Consider the following 6,800-nt stretch of genomic DNA (forward strand, 5'->3'; position numbering starts at 1 on the left):
TTCATAACAGGATCAGGACAAAAACAGTGCTAACATTTGTAAGTCCCACTTTCATTTTTTTTTTTTTAAATTATTGTTATTGATTTCAGAGAGAAAGGGAAAAAGAGAGAGAGATAGAAACATCAATGATAAGAGAGAATCATTGATAGGCTGCCTCAACCCCCTCCTCCTGCCCCCAGGATTGAGCCCCAACCCAGGCAAGTGCCCTCTATCAGAATCAAACCTAGGACCCTTCAGTCCTCAGGCCGACACTCTATCCACTGAGCCAAACCAACCAGGGCCCCACTTTCATTTTTTGGAAAACTATTTAAGAAGGAAAAAAGACTGAAAGGATATACACAACTGGAAATGAGGTTTTTTTCTGAATGGTTGGTCAAAATTATTTCACTTACAAGTAACAGGATCTCAGCTGAACATAGTTTAAGTGAAAAAAATATAGAAATATAAGAAGGAACATATTGGCTCTTTAACTTCTTGGCCCATCTCTAGAGGTTATAGTTGCAGGTGCCACTAGACCCAGGGAACCTGTCTCCCCCACCCCCCGCCCCGTCTTTCCATCCAGAAAGCTGGAATCTGCTTTCTTCTCTGTTCTTCACCATCAAAAGCTTCAACCATGTTAATCAAACGTCTCAGGAAAGAGCATCTTTCAGCAGCGCCAGCAGAAGTGCCAGCCTGTTGTGGGTCAGCTCCATGCAAACCGCACAGATTGAACAAAATGACTGTGCAATCTGAGAGCGGCTCTCCAAAGGGAGGGATGCAGGCAGATGAAAAGTGTACATCCTCTACTCTGTGATTTCCACCTGCTTCTGTCAGACTGTTTTTCTAAGTGATTTTAAATGAACCTACGTTGTTTTATAAGATTTAAAAGTTTAAAAAGCTGTTTTGAAACACTGTGATGTAGAGGAAAGGAATCTGGCAATTCTAAGCACCCAGGAGACCTTACTTCTAATATCGCTCACCGTCTTCCAAGTAAATGGACGCTGGGAAACAGCCAGTGTCCACAGAGCCTACTACCCTGGCCATACTTAGTGGACCAGAGAGATTCACCCCAGCCTAACCATAGAAACAGCACCATCCTGTTTATGTGTAGTCACTCATTGAATTCCCACAAATTCCATAAAAGGCAGGTACTGTTAATATCCACCTGTTACAGGTGAGGAAACAGGCACCCAGAAGTGAGGCAATCTGCCCAAGGCACATGTCAAGTTCATCCTCACACCCAAACAGAGCATCTGTTGAGGGCCATGGAAGCAAGGTCTTGACAGGAGGACCCAGAGGTAAAGGGAGCAGCAGAAGTGGAAGGTGAAGGCAGTGAGGAAGGTCCACAGACCCAGCCCTCAGAGCTGCTATGATGCTGAGGAATAAGGGGCCATTGTTCTAGCTCTTCATGAGCTGTTTTCCTGTCTTGCTCACTTCCAAGTCTCTTGACAATTGTGCTCCATCTTCCTACCTAGTGTTGTCTCTTCCTGAGCCTGAAATAGCCCGACTCACAGGTGAGTGTCCATTTTGGCACTGTCTGCACTTTGCCAGGAATTACCAGGAGGGGCCATGCATCTTCCCCCACAAGACAGCGCTGAGAGGGAAGGGCCCAGGCTTCACTCACTGCCTGGAAGCACCCTTCTCGGCCCCTGGCAGGTGCCCAATAACCACCTTGTGAAATCGAATGGAGGCTCCCGGATGATGCTCATCTGGATGCATGTTTCTGTCCGCAAAGGCTCTGTCCTTCTCTTCTCCTGACCCTGGTCCTGCCAGAGAGTGAAGACTCAGCCTTTGACCATGCTAGGCTCAGTGCACTCCTGAGACATGGTCCTCGGGTCCAGGCTTGGCAGAGCCTGTGTCTGTACCACTGGGGGCTGTTGCCTAGAGTCACTGAATGGCAGTCCACAAGAGGACCCGGGAGACCTGGGAGGGTTGGGTTGAGGGAACCAGTGAGATCAGATGGTGTAGACTCTGCAGATTTCCTTCCAACCAGAAGTGGGCTCAGTGACACTGGTTCCTGTTTCTTTATATTCCTGCTTTTGGGGACAATAGGTCGACATTTAGCTTTTAGGAACTGGTTTTAATTTTTGAGGCCACTTGAGATTTTGGTGGGAGAGGCTGAAGAATGGGTGAGACCATTCGGATGTCTGCCGGGAGACAGAACTCGATGAGTTTCTTTCAAAGTTTTCTCAGAAATCTAGACACCTGGGGTCATCACTGAGTACTCCGCTAATGTTCCCTGATGCTTTTTGAGGTTGTTTCCTTAAGAACAAGGGAATGGGGTGGAAAAATATACCACATTTCCACCCAACAAGTTCCAGCTGTAGCCTGCCTGGCCAACCTTTTCTAGCCACACTCCAATCCTCATGATACTCCAAGCCCTCTTTCAAGTCCTCACATGCTCCCATGGTGTCCCCATCTCAGGGCTTTGCACTTGCTGCCCCTCCTGGAACGCCCTTCTTTCTGTGCCAATGAATCCAGGAGGTGCCAGTTCACATTTTACTTCCTCAACAACCTAAAGTAATTCTCCCCACTCTTCTCGCTCCCATTATGCTCTTTAATGTCCCCATAACCCTGACCGCCATCTATTATTATTTTCTCTATTGGTTTGTTGATATTATATTGTCTAACTTGGCTGGAATGTAAGTTCCATGAGTGGGGATGTTGAATGTCTATGTGTTTGTCTGTGTTTATATCTATATCTCGATGTGACCACTCTAGCCTATGGTGGACATAGCCTGTCATTACACCCACAGGACACAGTTAATGTGCCATCCTCTGTCCCCTTGGCTGTGGGAAAGACCGCTTTTCTTTTTCACAGACAAACCAAGTTAGAACCTGATTCTAAGTTTGGATCCTTAGAAGGCTCTTCGATGAAGCATCCCATAGTTATAATTTTCCACGGCTATTTCTGCTGAGCCTTGACACTGATGTGTTTGGTATCTGGTGACATTTACCAAAATTCCCTTTGGCATTTTACCAGCTATAGCATAGCATCGATTCTGTGCATCCAGCTCAGTGATAGCTTCTTGGAACTCATAGAAATTCTTGAATGTCTTGAGGGTTCTGTTTTCCAAATTTTGTTTCTCAAGTGCTATTTCTACCAGGTGTTAATGGGTGCCCTGCATGGCAAATAAATGGTAGAGGGGAACACCTGTGTAGCAGACATAGCATTTCCCATCTACCTTCCCTCAGCATTCACCCGGAGCATGACCACAGGAGTTCTGTCTCACAAGCTCCTGCTATTCTTTGCCTGAGCTCACTTTCTGGAAGCCATGCAAGGCATATTGGAAGTGCCAGGGAGCTACTAACCCAGATGCAGCCGTCAATTTAAAAATATGTTTTTATTGATTTCAAAGAGAGGAAGGGAGAGACACAGAGGGATAGAAACATCAATGATGATAGAGAATCATTGATCAGCTGCCTTCTGCACACCCTCTACTGAGGATCGAGCCCACAACCCAGGCATGTGTCCTGACCGGGAATCAAACTATGACCTCTTGGTTCATAGATCACTGCTCAATCATTGAGCCACACCAGCTGGGCAATAATTGTGAATTTAAGTCAAGTTTTGCTTAGGAATAACTTACCCCACTCTTTTACCCTGTTTCCCTGTGGTAGGAGAAGCTAAGCTCTGTGGCTACAACCTGGCATTTTTGTTTGGTGACATTTCTGTGGACTGAAAACTACATGTTGCTGAAGAAATGTGAGTGCAATAGCCCTTTCTCCACAGCAATCCACATACTCTCTTGGCAAAATTGTTCAAGCTTCTGTTCTAAAAATAATATAGGCTTGACAAGGCTTTCAAAACCCCTTTCTTTCCAAGGTTACTCACCCAAAGTCCTACAATTTAGCAGAGCAGCTTCATTCATTTCTTGTCCTTCCTCTTTGTCATGCTGAAAGCCTCACATTAGAAACCAGCTGATGGGAACTGACCATATTAATGGTTAAAGAATTGAGAATGATGTGTCACTAATGAGTCAAGTATTCACACTGTGGGGTGCAATACATCTTGAAGCCTTAGTCTAGCAGAAGAGATGGATATTGAATTCAGAGTTACTAAAAGAATTGATCCCCATAGGTGCTCTAAATGAAAATGTAAGTTGCCAAGAGAATATATAATGAGGTACAAGTAAGATTTCCTGGAGCAACTGGCATTGAGAGAGAGAGATGTGAAGAGTGAAGAGGATGGAGGAATATTGGAGATGGTACTAATACTGGGAGTGGGAACTAGCTAGGCATTAGGGAAACGGACATGGGAACCAAATCTCTGATAGCTGGAGGAGACAGGTGTTAACTCAATCTGACCAAGTGGATACAGGCCAGATCAAATTCATGTAATCACTATGTGAGCTTAAGTAGTAAACATTCCTTAGCCTTTGTACCCTCATTTGCAAACTGGGAATAATAATAGTATCAGCTGATGTGTTTCTAGGACTAATTAAAATTAATACAGGTAAGGTCCTTAGCAAAGTGCCTGCTACATAACAGGTACTCAATGGATATAATAGCATTAATTTTTTATGTATTGTTTATTCTAATTCAGTTGTTTACTAGGAGAACCAGGATTCAAAGCTAAGTCTTCCTTACTGAAGCCATCTCTACTACTGCCATAATATATTTTCTGGTTTCATTTTATATGTTTCTCAAAGAGGATTTTGTAGATTAGTAGGTGACATTTGAAGACCAAGTTTTTAAAAATATGTACAAATGAAATATATAGGAAAAAGGTCACTAGATTTTTAGTAAGAAAATGTATTCTGAAAAATTCTATACACCATTATCCCACTTTTATTTTGTTAAATATTTATTTAGGAGAAGATTCAATTTTTAAAAATAAAAAAATGGTAAAAACATTATTGTTAGTTATAAAATTATGGGTGAATTTCTGAATACATTTATATAAAAGCTTTTACAATTATTTCCCCAAAAGGTTAAAAACCTGGTACAGTTCCAGATTTTCTTCCTGGCCAAAATCTAAGGAATTACTCATTTCCCTATTTTAAAAAAATGACATATTTAGGCCCACCTCCTACCAGGAATTGACTTAAAATAGTTTTAATCACGCTTGAAAAAGAGTTAAAGCTAGTTGTCTCTATATCCGGGTCCACTTTAGAGAGGAAGGGTTGCTTTCCTGTTCTCAGAGGAACGTCAATGCAAAAGTACAGGAGTGGTCCATTTCCAGTCCTGGCAAGTGAACCTGTGCTCAGACCATCTGTGGGTGATACAGAAAACTGTAGCTGGAGAATCCAAGATGGCAGTGGAGTAGGTGGAAGATCCACCCAGCTTCTCCCAGGACTAAACTAGAATTACAACAATCATCCTGAATAACAAACTGAAGACTAGCTGACAACGAGTCTTATAACCAAGGATTTACAGAAGAAACCACATTGAGACTGGTAGGAAGTGCAGAGACATGAAAAGGGTTGGCCTCACTTCCACAGACAGTGGCTGAGGTTCCAAAGGGATATCTCAAGCTGCAAAGGTTCCCATTGAAAAATGTGGGGTCTCAACCCCTAGCCAGACACCCCAGCCCAGAGCACCAGAGCTGGGAAGAAGCACCCGCATAACATCTGGCTGTGAAAATCAGCTGGCCGTATGTCCCCCAGAGACACAGGCACCCTTTTAAGGGGCCAATGCACAAAATTTTGTTCATAGCAACTCAGCCTGGGCTCTGGTAGAGGGAGGGCTGATGGGACTTGAGTCAGGTGAGGAGAGTCTGGGGTTTGTGGTTAGGTTGAGAGAGCTGAAAAGACAGCCACCAGGGTCCCTGTGCTGAGTCTCCCTCTGGCACCACAGACACCATCTTTCTTGGGTGGAACATTCCCCTTCATACAGCAGCAGCCTGGGGGAAAGTACTAGCCCAGCCTCTAGACTCCCTCTCTCTCCCCACCCTGTGGAGCTTACACCCTGCTGAGGAGTCAGCTGCCTTAGCTAGGGAGTAGATGTCTGGGAAAATTCAGGGGGTGTCAGTGAGTTGTGTGGCTTTGGGGCAGAGGGCTTTCCCCTGGCTTTTCCATAAACCCGGATGGCACTTCGCTTTCACAGGAGATCAGCTAGCTGTACCATTCCAGCTCTTGGCAGACCCATTCTGCTGAGGCCTGGGCAAAATCCAGGCTGACTGAAATGTATGGCTCTTGGGCAGGGTCCACACTTCCCACCTTCTCTGAAGCCTGACTGGCATCTCTCCATCATGAGATATCCACTAACCCCATCCTCCCAACTTCTGGTGGCCCCACCCTATTGAACTCCATTCTCCTCCTGGCAGAATTTTAGACAGACTGAGTTTTGTGGCTCCAGGACAGGGGCCATTTTCCCCTTGCACACCTGATCAGAGTAGAGCCCTTCCTTCACACAGCCAAATCTTGATCTGTTTGGGCCTGTTAAACTCTGCTGGCCTCACCCTGATGACTCCCTGAGACCCTGTCCCAACACAAAGGTTTGCAAGCACACAGTGTGTGGCAGCTAGACTGGGTAAACCTGGGAACATTTGTTGGGTAGCCTCAGACCCAGCACCAGTACCACGTTTGAACTTGTATCAATCTGGTGAACACCACTAACCCCTACCTGGTGACTCTGAGAACCTGCCTCATGCAATTTGAGTACCACCAGAGGCTCTTTCAATAACTGAGCCTAACAGGCAGCCAGCAGTGAAAGCAGGTGAGGGTGGATCTTGGGGTGCCTGGGACTTTTGCTGACCTTCCCCAGGGCCCGGTATTGGTGAAAGCTGGCATTGGTGTGCAGCCTGGTCCTTGCCGCACACACCCAGGCCCAGCAGATGCAGTCACAAACTATGGATCACTATTTAGCTCCAAACAGGT

The sequence above is a fragment of the Myotis myotis genome, unplaced genomic scaffold, assembly GCF_014108235.1.
Source record: "Myotis myotis isolate mMyoMyo1 unplaced genomic scaffold, mMyoMyo1.p scaffold_m19_p_13, whole genome shotgun sequence".
Taxonomy (NCBI): domain Eukaryota; kingdom Metazoa; phylum Chordata; class Mammalia; order Chiroptera; family Vespertilionidae; genus Myotis; species Myotis myotis.